This window comes from Gorilla gorilla, chromosome 19 (genome assembly GCF_029281585.2).
Source record: "Gorilla gorilla gorilla isolate KB3781 chromosome 19, NHGRI_mGorGor1-v2.1_pri, whole genome shotgun sequence".
Lineage (NCBI taxonomy): Eukaryota > Metazoa > Chordata > Mammalia > Primates > Hominidae > Gorilla > Gorilla gorilla.
The window spans coordinates 89,729,285-89,746,586 of NC_073243.2; the positions used below are offsets into that span (position 1 = coordinate 89,729,285).

Genomic DNA, 17,302 nt, shown 5'->3' on the forward strand with positions numbered 1-17,302 from the left:
GCAAATCAAATGCATGCTGTCACTGTTATGGATACGACTGTTCATTTTTAGATGCATAGAAAGTTTCTCAACTATAAGGAAGAACTTTGGCTCAGTAAGCAGGTTAGTGTGATTGATATTTTACTATGCAAGAGAGCAGAACAGAAATGAGTTCAACTTATAAAGTGTAAATTCTGTATCTCTTTATATGCATATATAAATATGAGTAGAAGAGGATAAAGTGAAAAAAAGACAGAAAGACAAACCAAAAGAAAACAAAAGTAGAGAGAAATTGAGAGGCAAAAATAGGACAGAAAGGCAGAGAGAGAGGGAGACAGGAAGACAGACATAGACAGGAGGAGAGGGAAATGAGCAGGTCTGAATTAGACTAGAGAAACAGAGATTGGATGGACAAAGAAGCAGAAAGACAGTTGCAAAGACAAAAGATAAATGCATCTAGTGTAGTTGTACTGTTTTCTCATCTGAGAGAAAAAGAAATGATCCTTATTCATCCTTAGTGGAGCGTAGTTATTGTCAAGGGGAGGTCACTAGGGAAGATGTGTGCCTCACAGCAAAGACTGCTGTCTCTTTGTAGTATTTATTTGAACAGTGTGTGCCCCATGCGCACATTACTTACCTTGATTATTCTTTGAAGGAATATAATAGACCCTTTATTTTTATATATGACATATATCAGACATTGTACAACATAACTCAAAACAGTATTTGAATCATGTTCAACACAAATAATATGTGTCCATATGTGAAAGCTGCAAGGAGAGTCAGGATGGAAAGAAGTTGAAAAGTAAAAATCACACAAACAAAATCCGAATTGTGCTTATTTGCTCTTAGTTTTAATACAATGAGAAGGAAATGAGAGAAATAAGCATTATTACCATAAATGTGTATCCATCTGTCTTTGTTAGACTCTAATGCATAGTAAACAAATTATTTTAAAATTAAATGACTTCTTCCTTCAGCACTTTTATGCAGCATAAGTCCGTCAAAGATTTCTGACAAGAGCAAAATATATGAGCAATCACTATGTAAACAGAAAATACTATATTAGGCAGAGGATTGAGCTCTAACTCTGGAATCAAATTCAGAACAATGGACAGTGTCAGTGGGTTTAGAGAGGACTAGTAGTGTAATAATGGAAGAGGGGACATGAGAGAAAAAAGTCACATAATTTTAATTTCGATTCATTCAAATTAATGCATACTATAAATATACATATTATCTTTAATGCACATGAACATATAGCACATTATTCCACAAAGTTAGGAGGCATGCTCAGCTAGGACAAAGATGATATTGGTACAGAACTACAGTGAATCAAAAGCAAAAAGAAAGAAAAATAAACACTTCCACCTTTCTCTGACAATCCTCAGCTTCTCACCTTGGGTGCCATGAAAATTCTCTTATCATCCTTCGGTTGCTATATGTGGCAGTTACACGTATTGAGAGGAAAAATAACCTTATAGAAACAATGGAAAATGTGTCCATCTAATGGTGGTGTTTTGACCAGAGTTTGAGGAAAATCAAGATGATTGAGAAAGTAAAGGATGATGTCACCCTTTAGATCAGGTGTACTCACGTGCCAGAGGAAAGCTATTAGAAATGGAATATGGATTTTCAAAGCTTAACTTTAATGTCATTAACAAAGCAGACCTAAGGGAGTCACAGACATAATACATCGTAAAAGAAAATAGCCAAATCTATGTAAAATAAGAGTATTTAATACTCATCATGATGTTATTAACTATTTATAGCACTATAAATTTATAGTATCTGTAAGTATCAAAGTAGAATTATAGTTTTAAATTATGTCTTTGAAAAATATATATGGCTATGCTTTCTTTTCTCATAGTTGATTCCAGGCCTACAGAAGAGAAATGGGGCATGGCAGAGCCATTGAGTCCAAAGAGCTATATATTTGAAGAACTTGTCATGATAAACAAAAGTCAAAGCTTTTAAAGTTATAACTCCCCAGAGTAGGAACAAGCCAAGGACACCAATACCATTACCACTGTCAAAATCTGTCCATGGCATTAAACTTTTCAATCTGCTTTGGTTTGGCAGCGTAAGGTCATTCCAATTCCCTGGGGTATCTTTCTTTCAGCGATGCTTTGGCTCTTCGTGAATGATTTACTTGATTGGCATTTATATATTCTGCTGCTTAAAATCATTCACATGACTAGCATCCTTCAGAATATAAACAGAGAGATTCTAACACAGTGTTTCACAAACCACATCCATTCTTATATGTGTTTTCTCCTGCTGATTGAAATGGGTCTAATCTAAACAAATTGAGGTCTCTCTTTTCTCATCCATATGTATGTTTCATGCCTGTCAAAGGTATATTACTGCAAACTGTGAATAATCATGTTTAGCCTCCTTTATCATGCTCAGTTGGAAAACACTTATTTTCTTTTCAAAATATTTTCATATAAAACATAGGAATTGAAGATCAACAACTGAAGTTTCTTCTGAAACTGAAAGAACATATATTTACAGAGTATTACTTATCAGTTAAATGATTACTTCAACTGGGTTCAAATTGACTTTTGCCATCATTTTTTGCTTTTTTTTAAAAAATGTAAGATATATTCTTTCTCGCTAAGGAGCGATCATTTCTAAAAGTAAGAATTTTTTCAATTATGAGCATTGAATTAACAATGTATCTCAAATTTGATATATTAGAGAAACAGCATTTTTATGAAATGAAGCTTTTCTTTGTAATCATTTTACAGTTGTTTTACTATGTAGTTTTTAATCTGTCAAAATATTTTAAAAGCATGTGTACATATTTTTGCATAATTTGGCAAACTTGTGCCATATAAGAAATTGGCAGTGCATGATAGTAAAAATGCTATTCTTTGGATTTATTCTAATTGACCTACTTTTAAAATCTTTTTAGCAAAATACTTGAAGCATCTTAATTTGGTTGCTGGTAATTTAGAAGGAGAAAATATTTTTAAGAGAAATATATTCTAGGGAAAATCATCTTAATCAACTACCAGACAATATGGTATGGGCATAAGCAAAAAAAACCCATTGACTTCTATTCAAGGGATGACCAGATGTCCGATATAAATGAACAGCTATATAATTCCCAGTGCAGTCAGATATTCATTAAAAAATACTTAGAAGCTACTATCTAACTAGGTCCTCTTCCAGGGGTTTGGGATACATCAACGAACAAGAGAGATAAATATCCTTGCATATCTGAAACTTGCATTCTAACAGTGTAAGATAGGAACTAGCCATTATGTATTTTTTTTTTAAAGTGATAATTGATAAGTGTTACTGAAAAGGGGCCCTGATCCAGACCCCAACAGAGGGTTCTTGGATTTCACACAAGAAAGAATTCGTAGTGAGTCCACAGAGTAAAGTGAAAGCAAGTTTACTAAGAAAGTAAAGGAATAAAAGAATGGCTACTCCATAAGTAGAGCAGCCCTGAGGGCTGATGGTTGCTTGTTTTTATATTATTTTCTTGATTATATACTAAACAGGGGTAGATTATTCAGATTATTCATGCCTCCCCTTTACAGACCGTATAGGGTAACTTCCTGATCTTGCCACGGCATTTGTAAACTGTCCTGGCGCTGGTGGAAGTGTAGCAGTGAGGACAACCAGAGGTCACTCTCCTCGCCATCTTGGTTTTGGTGGGTTTTGGCTGACTTCTTTACTGCAGTCTGTTTTATCAGCAAGGTCTTTATGACCTGTATCTTGTGCTGACCTCCTATCTCATCCTGTGACTTAGAATGCCTAACTATCTGGGGATGCAGCCCAGTAGGTCTCGGCCTTATTTTACCCAGCCCCTACTCAAGATGGAGTTGCTGTGGTTCAAAGGCCTCTGACATAAGGAAAAAACAAGTGAAACACACTAAGAGTGTTGACCACAAATGCTTGGAATGTCTGTGTGTGTGTGTGTGTGTGTGTATGTATATGTGTGTGTGTATGTGTCTGTGTATGTGTATGTGTATGTGTATGTGTATGTGTATGTGTATGTGTATGTGTGTTGGGAGGCTGGATATTTGCAATTTTAAATAGGGTCATCAAACATTCACCCACTGAAAAAGTAAGAGTTCAGAAAAGATTTAGAAGAGGTAAAGGAATTGTCACTGTGTGTATCTATGAAAAGCACAGCAGGAACACACCTAACAAATCCACAGAACATCTACGAGGCTAGTGTGCCTGTCATGGAGAAAGTGAAGGGAGATTAACAGAGGATGAACTCAGAGAAGTAACAAGAACTGATCACGTGGGGCTTTCGGGGCCACTGTCAGGAGTTTGACTCTTAGCCTGAATGAAATGTGGATTAGTTGCAGGGTGATGAGCAAAGGAATGACATGATCAGACCATCATTTTAACCAGCCCCTTTGGCTGCTGTGTTCAGAATAGAATGTCGGGGCCAAAGTGAAAGCAGAGACATTGTTATGCGGTGAGATGAAAATGTTTACACAGCAGGTCTGCGATGAAATGATGAATTAATTCCCTTTCGCAAGGCAGTGCTCCTGGGAAACAAACACATTCAGTGAGAAGTGTAATCTCCTATTAAACATTGTCATGTTTAATGACAGACCTCCTGGCAATTAAACTACATGGTTTGTGCTAGTGAGAGACAAGACTAGCTGGATTTCCTAGGCTGACTAAGAATCCCTAAGCCTAGCTGGGAAGGTGACCACATCCACCTTTAAACACGGGGCTTGCAACTGAGCTCACAGCTGTCCGATCAGAGAGCTCACTAAATGCTAATTTGGCAAAAACAGGAGGTAAAGAAATAGCCAATCATCTATTGCCTGAGAGCACAGTGGGAGGGACAAGGATCGAGATATAAACCCAGGCATTGGAGCGGGCAAAGGCAACCCCCTTGGGGTCCCCTCCTTGTGTAGGAGCTCTGTTTTCACTCTATTTCACTCTGTTAAATCTTGCAACTGCACTCTTCTGGTCCGTGTTTGTTACGGCTTGAGCTGAGCTTTCACTCGCTGTCCACCACTGCTGTTTTGCCGCCGTCACAGACCCTCCGCTGACTTCCATCCCTCAGGATCCAGCAGGGTGCCTGCTGTGCTCCTGATTCAGCGAGGCGCCCACTGTCGCTCCCCATCAGGTTAAAGTCTTGCCATTCTTCCTGCACAGCTAAGTGCCTGGGTTCGTCCTAATTGAGCTGAACACTTGTCACTGGGTTCCACATTTCTCTTCTGTGACCCACGACTTCTAATAGAGCTATAACACTCACTGCATGGCCCATGATTCCATTCCTTGGAATCTTGAGGCCAAGAACCCCAAGTCAGAGAACATGAGGCTTGCCACCATCTTGGAAGTGTCCCGCCGCCATTTTGGAAGTGGCCCACCACCATCTTGGGAGCTCTGGGAGCAAGGACCCCTGGTAACACTAGGAGGAGAGTCTTTACTCTGAAAAGTTTTGGGCAGGATGTACTTGCTTCTTCTGTAATTGCTTCTGGTAAATAAATCTGGAATCTACAGATTCATGGGACATACTTCCTGATTAACATAATGTGAATTATGTAACTATATGAGTATGAAATTGTGATGTTCTATAACCTAAATGGCTTTTTCTTTGTAAGTGAGGTGACCATGTACTTTATTAGAAGTCTCATCTATTACTTGAAAGAGACATAACGGTGAGATGAAAAAATGACCTAGGGAGTCATACTGGTTGTCATGGAATTCTTCCTGCTTCACCTGTATTATGCATTTATATGTACCCTTGAAATTATTAATAAGCTCAATACTGGATCAAATTTCTAATTCTTGGGAATCTCATTGACAGTGTGATCCTGGGTGTTGTTACAAATGGCAATAGTTCAGGCAAGAGACAATGGTGTCTCGTGTCAGGATAATTCTAACAAAGATGGTGAAAATGTTCAAATTATGAATATTTGGGGCAGTATTCTACCCATGGAATGGGTATAGCATGTAAAATAAGAAAATTCAAGAACAACTTAAAAAATTTTGGTCTGAATGGTTGTGAATGTCAACTGAAGTGGGTAAGACTACAAATAGATGGATGTGTGTGTGTTCATGGATTGAAGGTGCAGTTTTGTGCATGCCAAGTTTGAGATGCATTTTAGACATCCAAGTGGTAAATATTGATACGTGATTCTTTGTGTTATGTACATGCAATATACAGGAATGGAGCGAGTCTGGGCTGGAAATATGTATTTGGAAGTTGTCATCATATTGAGGATATTGAAAGTCCTGACATTGGATGAGAAGTCCAACCAAATGTATATAAACAGGATAAACGAGGGCCAAGGACTGAACCTTGAGATGCAACATTAAAACGTCAGAGGGGGCCGGGCGCGGTGGCTCGTGCCTGTAATCCCAGCACGTCGAGAGGGCGAGGTGGGCGGATCACGAGGTCAGGAGATGGAGATGGTGAAACCCCGTCTCTACTAAAAATACAAAAAATTAGCCGGGCGCGGTGGTGGGCGCCTGTAATCCCAGCTACTCAGGAGACTGAGGCAGGAGAATGGCATGAACCCGGGAGGCGGAGCTTGCAGTGAGCTGAGATTGCGCCACTGCAGTCCTGCCTGGGCGAAAGAGCAATACTCTGTCTCAAAAAAAAAAAAAAAAGTCAGAGGGAAGAGGAAGAACCAACAAAAGAGACTGCAGAGGAATAGCCTGCATAATAGGGTGTATTGAGAGCTAGGTAAGGGAAAATAAAATATTCCATGATGTCAGAGCCCCAGCTAAATTATGGGTCCAGTACTAGAGCAGCTGACAAACCTGCACTAAGAGCAGATGATGAGGAGTTGGATGTGGGTGTATACAAACTTTATTTGTAAGTTTATTACAAATAAACTTAATATATGCATGATGTTATTTTAAAAATAAACACATCATACCTGCGACCAGGGAAAACTTACATTGGCAAGCCACCTGTGATTCTTGTCTGATCTGTGTCTAGTTTACACCTGCCTGGTCAACACTTTGGCATTGGGAGCTTGACCTTGTATTCTCCCCAGTGTTCCAGGGAAAACCCAACCTGAGGCAGCTCCTGAGTCTTCAGATGGAAAGTGCAAATTTAATGTAACACCAAAATAAGGAACAAGTTCAAAGACTTTTCCTTGCAGACTCCAGGATCCAAGTAAGGGTGTGTGGGAGGGTATAATGAGTCTGGAGGGCAGTTCTTTATCCTGGAGTCATGGCAGGCAGAAATGAAGAGTCAGACAAAGAGAGAGAAACGGGTGGCAACTAGCACACTATATAAAGATTAGGGTGTGGACCTTCAAAGTTCAGAGCAAATGACTGAATGGTCCCTTTAAAGAAAGGGGCAAGAAAGCAGCGTTCAGTCTGCTAGGCAGAAGAGATGCCTCTAAATTTTTATATATGACCACCAGTTTCAGCCGTTTGGGTATGCTGTAGGATGAAAAACTGTGTAAAGGGTGACTGAGCCCTGCTTCTAGTATGAGAAAGCAATACTAGTATTCAAAATGGATGCTGAAGCAACATAAACTGATAAGAAGTCATTATACAGACATGGCTGGGAAGTGAATGTTGTAGTGACTTCGACAAGACCAGTTTAATGAAAGATTAATCCCCCATTCTATAATAAACATATGAGTCTTTACAAATAAATGTAAAGTTATTATGCATGTTATTTTTAAAATATATATTTCTCTAGTATCTCAGATTTCAGAAAGCTCAAATATAAATTGAATTCCCAACTGCAGTTAACCACACTTGAGGTGTTTGGATTTTTTTCTTTTCCCCCCTCCCTCTCTCTCTTCTTCCTTCCCCATCTTTTTTCCTTCTTTCCTTCCTTCCTTTTGAGAGGTTCTCGTTCTGTCATCCAGGCTGGAATTCAATGGCACAATTATAGCTCGCTGCAATCTTGAACTCCTGAGCTCATCCAATCTTCCCACCTCTGCCTCTTACACGCACGTGCAACCATGTCTGGCAATTTATTATTATTATTATTATTATTATTATTATTATTATTATTATTATTATTATGATACAGACAGGGTCTTGCTATGTTGTCCAAGCAGGTCTCGAACTCCTGAGCTTGAGTGATCCTCCCATTACAGCCTCCAAAGTGCTGGGATTACAGGTGTGAGCTAACATGCTCAGCCAGATATTTTTCTTTAGGTTGTTTTTGATTGTTCTTGCAATATGATACTCTCTTTTAAGTGTTTTAGTATTTTAAATTTGCAGAGTTAGCTCATTTTTTCATAAGGATTCTTAAATCATCTAAAATTTTTATCTTTAATTTTCAGAACACAGGACCGAAGAGGAGAGGTGAAACAAAAAGGTTTAGGGGAACTCCATAACATAGTGTTGACAAAGAGCTCATTGGGGTTAGCAATCATAGTTAAGATATAAGAAATGAGAAGAGAGAGGATGAAAATAGTGAAGCTTCTATGACAGCTCAATTCTATACACTTTTGTATCTTCCCCTTAAATTATGGAATGAAAGCTTCAGGATTTGGGCAAGGTCACAGAGCGTGTGCATTCCAAGGGTCATGAGTGTTAAATGAGGGCCAGGCAGAGACTCCGTGCAGAGCCATGCATGACTTTCCCAAACACAGTTGTCAAGGACCCTCTAGCATGAATCATCTTCTGCTTCTGATATTGAATATTGCCATGATCTAAATGTTTGCTTTCCCCCCCAAACTTGTATGTTCAAAACTAACCCCTGTGGTGATGATATTTGGAGGTAGGGTCTTTTAGGAGCTGATTAGTCATGAGGGTGGAGCATTCATAAATAGGATTAGTGCCCTTATAATATAGGCCCAAGGGAGTTGAGCTCCTTGGTCCCTTTCACCATGTGAGAACACAGGACACAGCCAAAAGGTGTGACCTACGAAGCAGGAAAGGGGCCCTCACCAGACACTAAATCAGCCAGCACCCTGATCTTAAACTACCCAGCCTCTAGAACTGTTAAATATAAATTTATGTTGTTTATAAGCTATCCAGTATATGCTATTTTAGTTATAGCAGCCTGAATGCACTAAGATTAATATTACAATTCATTTTGGTTTGTTTCTGTGAGGTAAGGCCAATTCCCATGGACTTCTTTATCTCAGAGAATGATTTACTTGGTTCACCTCCTTTTGCTAAACAACGTTCATGTGACTACTCAATGTTCAAAAGTCTAGGAGAACCAAGGGCAGTAAATAAGAAAATACACTGAGATGTTCTGAAAATATCCAGCCACGAAGATACCACAGTGTCCCTTGGGAAACACATCTAACATATCCAAAGCAGCATGTTAATAATTTATTTTGTTTTGCTTTATCTTGTTTTTCTCTAAAAAGAAAAAAAAAGAGAAAAGCCTTCTGTGGACAATTTTCTGCCAGACTGAATCTATTTTCTTTATTTTATTTTATTTTATTTTTTTATTACACTTTAAGTTTTAGGGTACATGTGCACATTGTGCAGGTTAGTTACATATGTATACATGTGCCATGCTGGTGCGCTGCACCCACTAACTCGTCATCTAGCATTAGGTCTATCTCCCAATGCTATCCCTCCCCCCTCCCCCCACCCCACAACAGTCCCCAGAGTGTGATATTCCCCTTCCTGTGTCCATGTGATCTCATTGTTCAATTCCCACCTATGAGTGAGAATATGCGGTGTTTGGTTTTTTTTCCTGCGATAGTTTACTGAGAATGATGATTTCCAATTTCATCCATGTCCCTACAAAGGACATGAACTCATCATTTTTTATGGCTGCATAGTATTCCATGGTGTATATGTGCCACATTTTCTTAATCCAGTCTATCATTGTTGGACATTTGGGTTGGTTCCAAGTCTTTGCTATTGTGAATAATGCAGCAATAAACATACGTGTGCATGGGTCTTTATAGCAGCATGATTTATACTCATTTGGGTATATACCCAGTAATCTATTTTCAGTCTCAGCTGTATGGGTCAGATGATGGATACCCTATTGAACTGAAGAGTCTTTGAGGAGTTTTGCAACTTTCTGGAACACATACCTGTTTGAGCCAGAACAGAAGAGCAATGTATTTTGCAATAGATAGGTGAAGTTTTTCTAATTTTCATTGGCCTGGTACATATTTTATTTTTACTCCGTCTATTACCGTTTGTTGTCTCTAACATTACCTTAAAGAATCATACACACACAGGCACACACATGCACATGCACGCACGCACACACACAGACACATTTTGCTACTGTCTTGACTATGTCCTTGTATATAGAGCTGCCTTTTTCAGTAAGGAGTAATAATTTTGATCTTGTTAATATCTTGTTAATGAACTATTACACTATTTAAATTATGTCATGGTAAACCTGATTCCAGTATATTTAAACTCATCCAGTTGATAACGCTGTAACAAAGTTTATGAATTTAAGCTAAATAGATAAGCCATTTGTCTACAAGGTAAAAACTGAAGTGAGTTTTTGCTGTGGTAGTTACTGAGTATTTAAATATGTGCAATGCAGACAAAATGCATCAAGATGAAAAATTTTATTTGGTGGGTAAAAAATGAGTGATAGTGTTTATCAGCAGTGATTAAGTCAAACAGAGAGCTGCCAGAGAGGAAATTCATCTGAACCATGTAAGCTATAATTATAGATCAGAAAAGATGCAATGTAATATGGTTTTATTAATATACCTGGCAGAAAAACATGCTGCCACACTACAAAACATTAAAGAAAATTTTACCCATGCACTATTTTCTAATGACAATGTGTAGGCATATCCTCATTATCTTAAGAAATTTGGAGATAACTATTCATTTTCAACATTAAGGCAGTTGGATAAGAAGTCACCATATTAAACCAGAGTTGAAAATCAGTATTTTCTTTCTATTTCCTTCTTTTTGTACCATTATCAACAGATCCTCTCTTGTCCTGTCTCTCTTTTGTCCTTGCTGTTGAGTGGTGTGCATTGATAGTTTCTTTCTCTTCTAGCTGATTTTTTACTAGGTCTTTGTTTTGCACATGACATTCCTCATCTATTTTCTCCCTCAAAATTCACCACTGCTATAAAGTCTACTCTGCTAAAACTATGGACCTTTTCAGGAACCTGTATATTCAAAAACATAGGGGAACCGATGCCAACAATTTAACTGTGCTCAAATTTTTAAGTAACGAAGTTTTATTTTATATGCTAACTTTAAAATAATGCAAAGCTATTACGAAGAGTCACAGAACTTCAAAGCTGAAGGGACACCATCATAATTCTTGTTTTTATTATTTGTATGTAGCACTAGTACATAATAATATAATGTAATGATAATATAAATGATGACCTGAGCTAATTTGTCAACATATTGTAAATCAAGCAGTTGTTGAAGTGGGTCAGAACACCTGTGAGTGCTTTTGCTGATGCATAGACTTTTATTTAAACATGTATTGTCATCATGCAAACAAAAATTGTATTCTGTCATAACGATATAAAAGTAAGGTGTACACGGCTAATATTGGGAAGCAAGCCACCAAATATAGTGCAGCAGAGATAGGTTTAGAAATTCATTCTAAATCAAGCTGAATTACCACCGTGATATTTCTAAAGAACACCCCCATTCAGCTTTTTATTTGCTCCTGCGGGAAATTAATCTTTCATTATGTGAGTACAAGGTCTTCATGAATGGATCCTTCGATAAAATGGAGCTGTGTTTTACCAACCTCCCAGTGGTTTTCTGGGGACTAATAGAAAATGCTTCTGCATCACTTAACAAGACAACTGACTTGTGATAAGTGCTCAGTAAATATTATCTATTTTATCATATGCAAAAATAATGAGGGGAGCATGCATGTAAAGACACAGATACAGCCATTTTTCCTTTCCAAATGGTGTTTATCACCAATACGATTTCAGAATACTTTGCAAGATATGGTGGGCTACTGAGGCCAGGGTGATTAGTATTCAACTTAAGTAGTACTAAGTAGCCTTTTCTAGGTTAATGTTGGTGCGTTAATAACATAACCATTTGTCTAAGGATATTCATCCCAAACTGCAAAGAGAAAAAATATGAAATGGATATATAAAACACTTTAAAGTTGTACTCTCCCTCTATTTTGTATATGAGGACCTCACGACTAGGTAAGAGTACACATAGTGAATTGTAATAATACGTTCATTTACACCTAGACAATTATTTTCGTGAATACGGGATGAAAATTATTACATTTGAATCTCATTATAATCTTTATCCCAGAAAAAAAAACATTGGAATAAAGTGGATTTAGACTTCGTGCCAAATATTTATTTAGATGAATTTGCAAATAGACCCATGCTTAAAAGTATGTGAGATTTAAATAAGCATATTAAAGACTTAATTATAATTAAATGCTATTGCATTCTATTTTTGATTCAAAAAGTTTTCAGCATTGCCTCCTTGGTTTTTATTTGTTTTTAACTGAGCTTACAGAACTAACTAGGAAAGTATATGCCGGGCATTATTAGCATATCATAATATAAACATTGATTTGACATTCAGATCTTTTGTATTTTGAAGGGCAGAATAAAATAGAAGGGGAATTTTTTTTCAGATTTTATGAGAGGTAAGCTAAATGTCTATCTTCTTGTATATTTTTGTTAGCAAAGAATCTGGATATCCATCTTGAGATCATATTTGCAAATGACTTTGATGGAACACTTAAATTTCATTTGGTGAATGACAGCTCAGAAGCTTCAAATGTGCCTGGGTGTAAGTTACTTTCATTTCCTGGTGTGTGCATATGTCTGAAGAGCTATGAGAAAATATTATCGTTATATGATACTCTTGCAATCCAAGAACACCTACAAAATTACTCTTCTCAGCTGAGACGTAATGAGATTCTCTTTATGACCAGGTTCAATCTTCTTTCCTCATGGAACAGGTAGAAGGAAAGAGAGAAATTGCTCAAGATGCAAATTATGTGTACTCCTGTGACCCAGGTGAACCAGACCTTACAAACTGCCTGTCAGGGAGATGTAAATTTCTTGTAAGCAGCTAGATCACTAGACTCAAAGGAAGTTATTGATTTTCCTATAGTGTCTCCAATGCAGAAATGAAAGACTTACAAGTTTGTGATGTAGATGCTTTCTAGTCTTTCTTTTGTTAAACGTGTCATTTTTCACCTGTTAATACTAGAGTTCAGATAGCATAGAGACTTGTTGGAAAATACATGCTTTTCTTCCCCCTCTGGTTATAAAGAAAACAAAAAGAGCAGAGAGAAACATTCAATAGGATCACAGTGGGTAAAATTCCAACATCCTCGCATCACTGTCTACTTTAATCAATACGCATTAACACAGGCTACATTATGCATATGTAAAAAATGCTTGCCATCTCAGTGAAAAATGGCACAGCAATTAAAATGTCAAAAGGCTAAGGAGACAATGTGAGATTAAGTGCAGTTATAATTTTATTTTAAAACGTCTCAGTTCTCTGGTGCTCATTGGAGTGTTCTTTTTAAAATGATTTCAAATTTGGGAACATTAGCAAAACCCAGCCAGCTACTTAGTATCTTATGTAAAAACTGTATTTTTCAGTCACCTTCCTTCTTTAGCTAAATTAAATGACACATGTAGTCTTTTTTTCTCAATGATTTAATTACAGCAAATATGCCATTATTTTTCTTTCTTAAGTATATGTATATACAATTTTATAAAGTATTAAAATGAGGACTCCTTAACATGTATCTTAGCATTTTTTCATCAAGTTGAGTAAGACTTTATAGGCAAACATTGTTCAATAATAAAAATTATGCTCATTAAATTTTATTTGAGAAATCTCTATTAATTCTCCTTTTCATATTTTTTCTCATTAAGATGCAATTTAAGTGTACCTCTCTTTCATTAGTTGGGCCATTTAAGCTGGGTGGTATACCTTTAATCTCTGAGAAAGCTTAGGTGATATGCTTGTCTACAGACAGAAGAAGGTTAGAAACTGACTTCTGATGAGACATGTAAAATAGAGTGTTGCTCATGCACAATTCCTAGGCCATGCCACACAGTTCCCACTTTCATCATTCTTAGTGAACGCATAAGTGAAAACAGGAATAGAATATTTAATGTTATCTTTTATATATATATATATATATCAGTAAGCAAAGACGCAAACCTGCACGGCTCCACCTCAGGGAACCCCAAGGGGTACATTTGTGCAGGGACTTAACCTCCCATATCAGACTCTAAGGAAGCAGAGTAATAAGACCCTGACATGCTACTGGCTGACATATAGGTTTAATTAGATTAAAAGCTCTGAAATGGCCATAAGGCAGAATGAGTCGTTGCATATTTTCTGCTTCTGGAAGGCATAGAATTCTAGTCCATAAACCAAGTGCATGCAGCTCATGTCTGTAAATCTTTTTTACATCAGTGTTGCCTGTGTTTCTTCCTATTGTTTAGGAATATATTTCCTTAAACATATGACTTATGCTAATACAGTATTTCTGATTCAATATCAACTATTTCTGTTCTGTATAAAAATAACTTTATTTATAAAATATTTTAAGTACTTTAAAACATATATGTTCAATGAGCTATTCCAATAACCCAAAGTCTGCACATAATAAATCATTCCAGAAAAAAATACTATATTTCCCTAACATATAGACTAGGCTTAATTGTTCTTCTTTATCTAATATTGTAATTAGGTGGTAGCATGATTAAAAGATCTTTATATATGCTTAAAACCCTAAATTTCTAACTATGTTTCCTAACATTTTAAATACAATTACAATTTTTATTTTTTTAGATGTTGAGATACTGACGGTTCTTAGCTCTCCAATTATATGCCAGCTCTCCTTGAACATGGAATAATCAATAGTCTAAGTTGGCCCCAAAGATTACCCCTCCAGCAATAGTTTCGCTTCTACATAATTCCAGGGAATGTCACTATAATAGATTTTACTCTCATTATTTGGTCATGTTACATAGCACACTTGACCTTAAAATAGAGCACAATTTAATCACATGAGCCTTTCTATAAGCAGAGAGTTTGTCTAGTTGAAAGCAGAAGGGAAATCAGAGAAATCTGAGGTGTGATATGGATTCAATATGAGGGCAGTTCTTTATTACAGAAACGGAAGGGGCCTGTGGCATAACCTGATAGCAGCCTGGAGGAGGTGAGGTCACTCCCAGCTGACTGATAGTGAGGCAAGAGGGACCTCAATCTTGCAACCACAAGGAAACAAATGCTGCCAACACTCTGAGGGGCCTTTGAGCCAATCTTTTTGTAGTCAGGCCTCCAGATGAGGATGCAGTTGGCCAGCACCCTGATAGCCTTATGAGACCCTGAGAAGAGGACTTGGCCAAAATGTGGCAGGCTCCCGACCAACAGAAATTGTGCAATAATAAATCTGTGTTAAGTGGCTAAATTTGTGACAATGCAATAGACAGAAAAATACAGTGCTATGTGGATTAAGGAAGTTCAGTGGAAGGTATTGTATTTTGAAATTTCTAAGCAATTTTTATTTTATTTTTGATATTATTATTATTATTTTTGAGATGGAGTCTTGCTCTGTCACCCAGGCTGGAGTGCAGTGGCATGATCTCGGCACACTGCAACCTCCGCCTCCTGGGTTCAAGCGATTCTCCTGCCTCAGCCTCCTGAGTAGCTGGGATTGCAGGCAGGCACCACCACACCCAGCTAATTTTTGTATTTTTAGTAGAGACAAGGTTTCACCATGTTAGTCAGGCTGGTCTCAAACTCTTGACCTCATAATCCTCCCGCCTCAGCCTCCCAAAGTGCTGAGATTACAGGTGTGAGCCATCTCGTCTGGCCAATTATTGTTATTATTTTAGAAATTTATCAGTGATGCTTTTCTGTTCAGCTTTAATGAGGTGTAATGACAAAAAAATTGAATATATTTATGTATGCTGTACACTGTGATGTTTTGATATATGTATATATTATGAAATGATTACCACAATCAAGCTAGTTAACATATACATCACCTCTCATAATTATCTTTTTGTGTAGTGAGAACATTTAAGACCTACTCTCTAAGCTGATTTCAATTATACAATATAGTATTACTAACTATAGTCACCATGCTCTACGTTAGGTCTCCAGAAATTACTTTTTCTGCATAATTGAAAATTTCTATCCCTTGACCAACATCTCTCCATTTCCCCTAACCCCAGTTTACACACACACACACACATACATATATAGTGTATATATGTGTATATACATATGTGTGTATGTATATGTGTACACATATACACATATACATATGTGTGTATATGTGTACACATATACATATATACATGTGTATGTATATGTGTACACATATACATATATACATATGTGTGTATGTATATGTGTACACATACATATATACATGTGTGTATATATGTGTACACATATACATATATACATATGTGTGTATATACATGTGTACACATATACATATATGCATATGTGTATATATGTGTATACATATACATATATACATATGTGTGTATATACATGTGTACACATATACATATATGCATATGTGTATATATGTGTACACATATACATATATACATATGTGTGTATATATATGTGTACATATATATGTGTATATATACACTATATATGTATGTGTGTGTGTGTGTGTAAACTGGGGTTAGGGGAAATGGAGAGATGTTGGTCAAGGGATAGAAATTTTCAATTATGCAGAAAAAGTAATTTCTGGAGACCTAACGTAGAGCATGGTGACTATAGTTAGTAATACTATATTGTATAATTGAAATCAGCTTAGAGAGTAGGTCTTAAATGTTCTCACTACACAAAAAGATAATTATGAGAGGTGATGTATATGTTAACTAGCTTGATTGTGGTAATCATTTCATAATATATACATATATCAAAACACAGTGTACAGCATACACAAATATATTCTTTTTTGTCATTACACCTCATTAAAGCTGAACAGAAAAGCATCACTGATAAATTTCTAAAATAATGATAATAATTGGCCAGACGAGATGGCTCACACCTGTAATACATATATACATATATATCTGTGCATGTATGTGTGTATATATACACATATACACAGATATATATGTATATATGTTTGTGTGTGGGTGTGTGTGTGTATATATATATATATACACACACATATATATGTGTATATATAACCTTTTCTTTATCCAGTCATCTGTTGGCAGACATTTAGGTTGATTTCATATCTTGTCCCCTGTGAATAATGTTGCAATGAACATGTTTTAATTAAAAATACTCATGAATGTATATATTGAACGTTCACTATGTACCAGGCATTAGGTTCCTATTTACATCAAGTTTCTCATTTGGTCTTTAAAAATACAGTGAGAGATAATACTACTGTAACTCCCACTTTACAGATAAAGAAACTGAGGCTTACAGAGCTTAA

At 36.7% G+C, this 17,302-nt stretch overlaps 1 protein-coding gene across 5 annotated transcripts in view; it reads left to right on the plus strand.

Moving 5' to 3' along the window:
• The window catches only part of CDH12 (cadherin 12), a 1,104,089-nt gene that overhangs the window by 685,130 nt on the left and 401,657 nt on the right, over nt 1-17,302 (plus strand). The window lies entirely within an intron of this gene.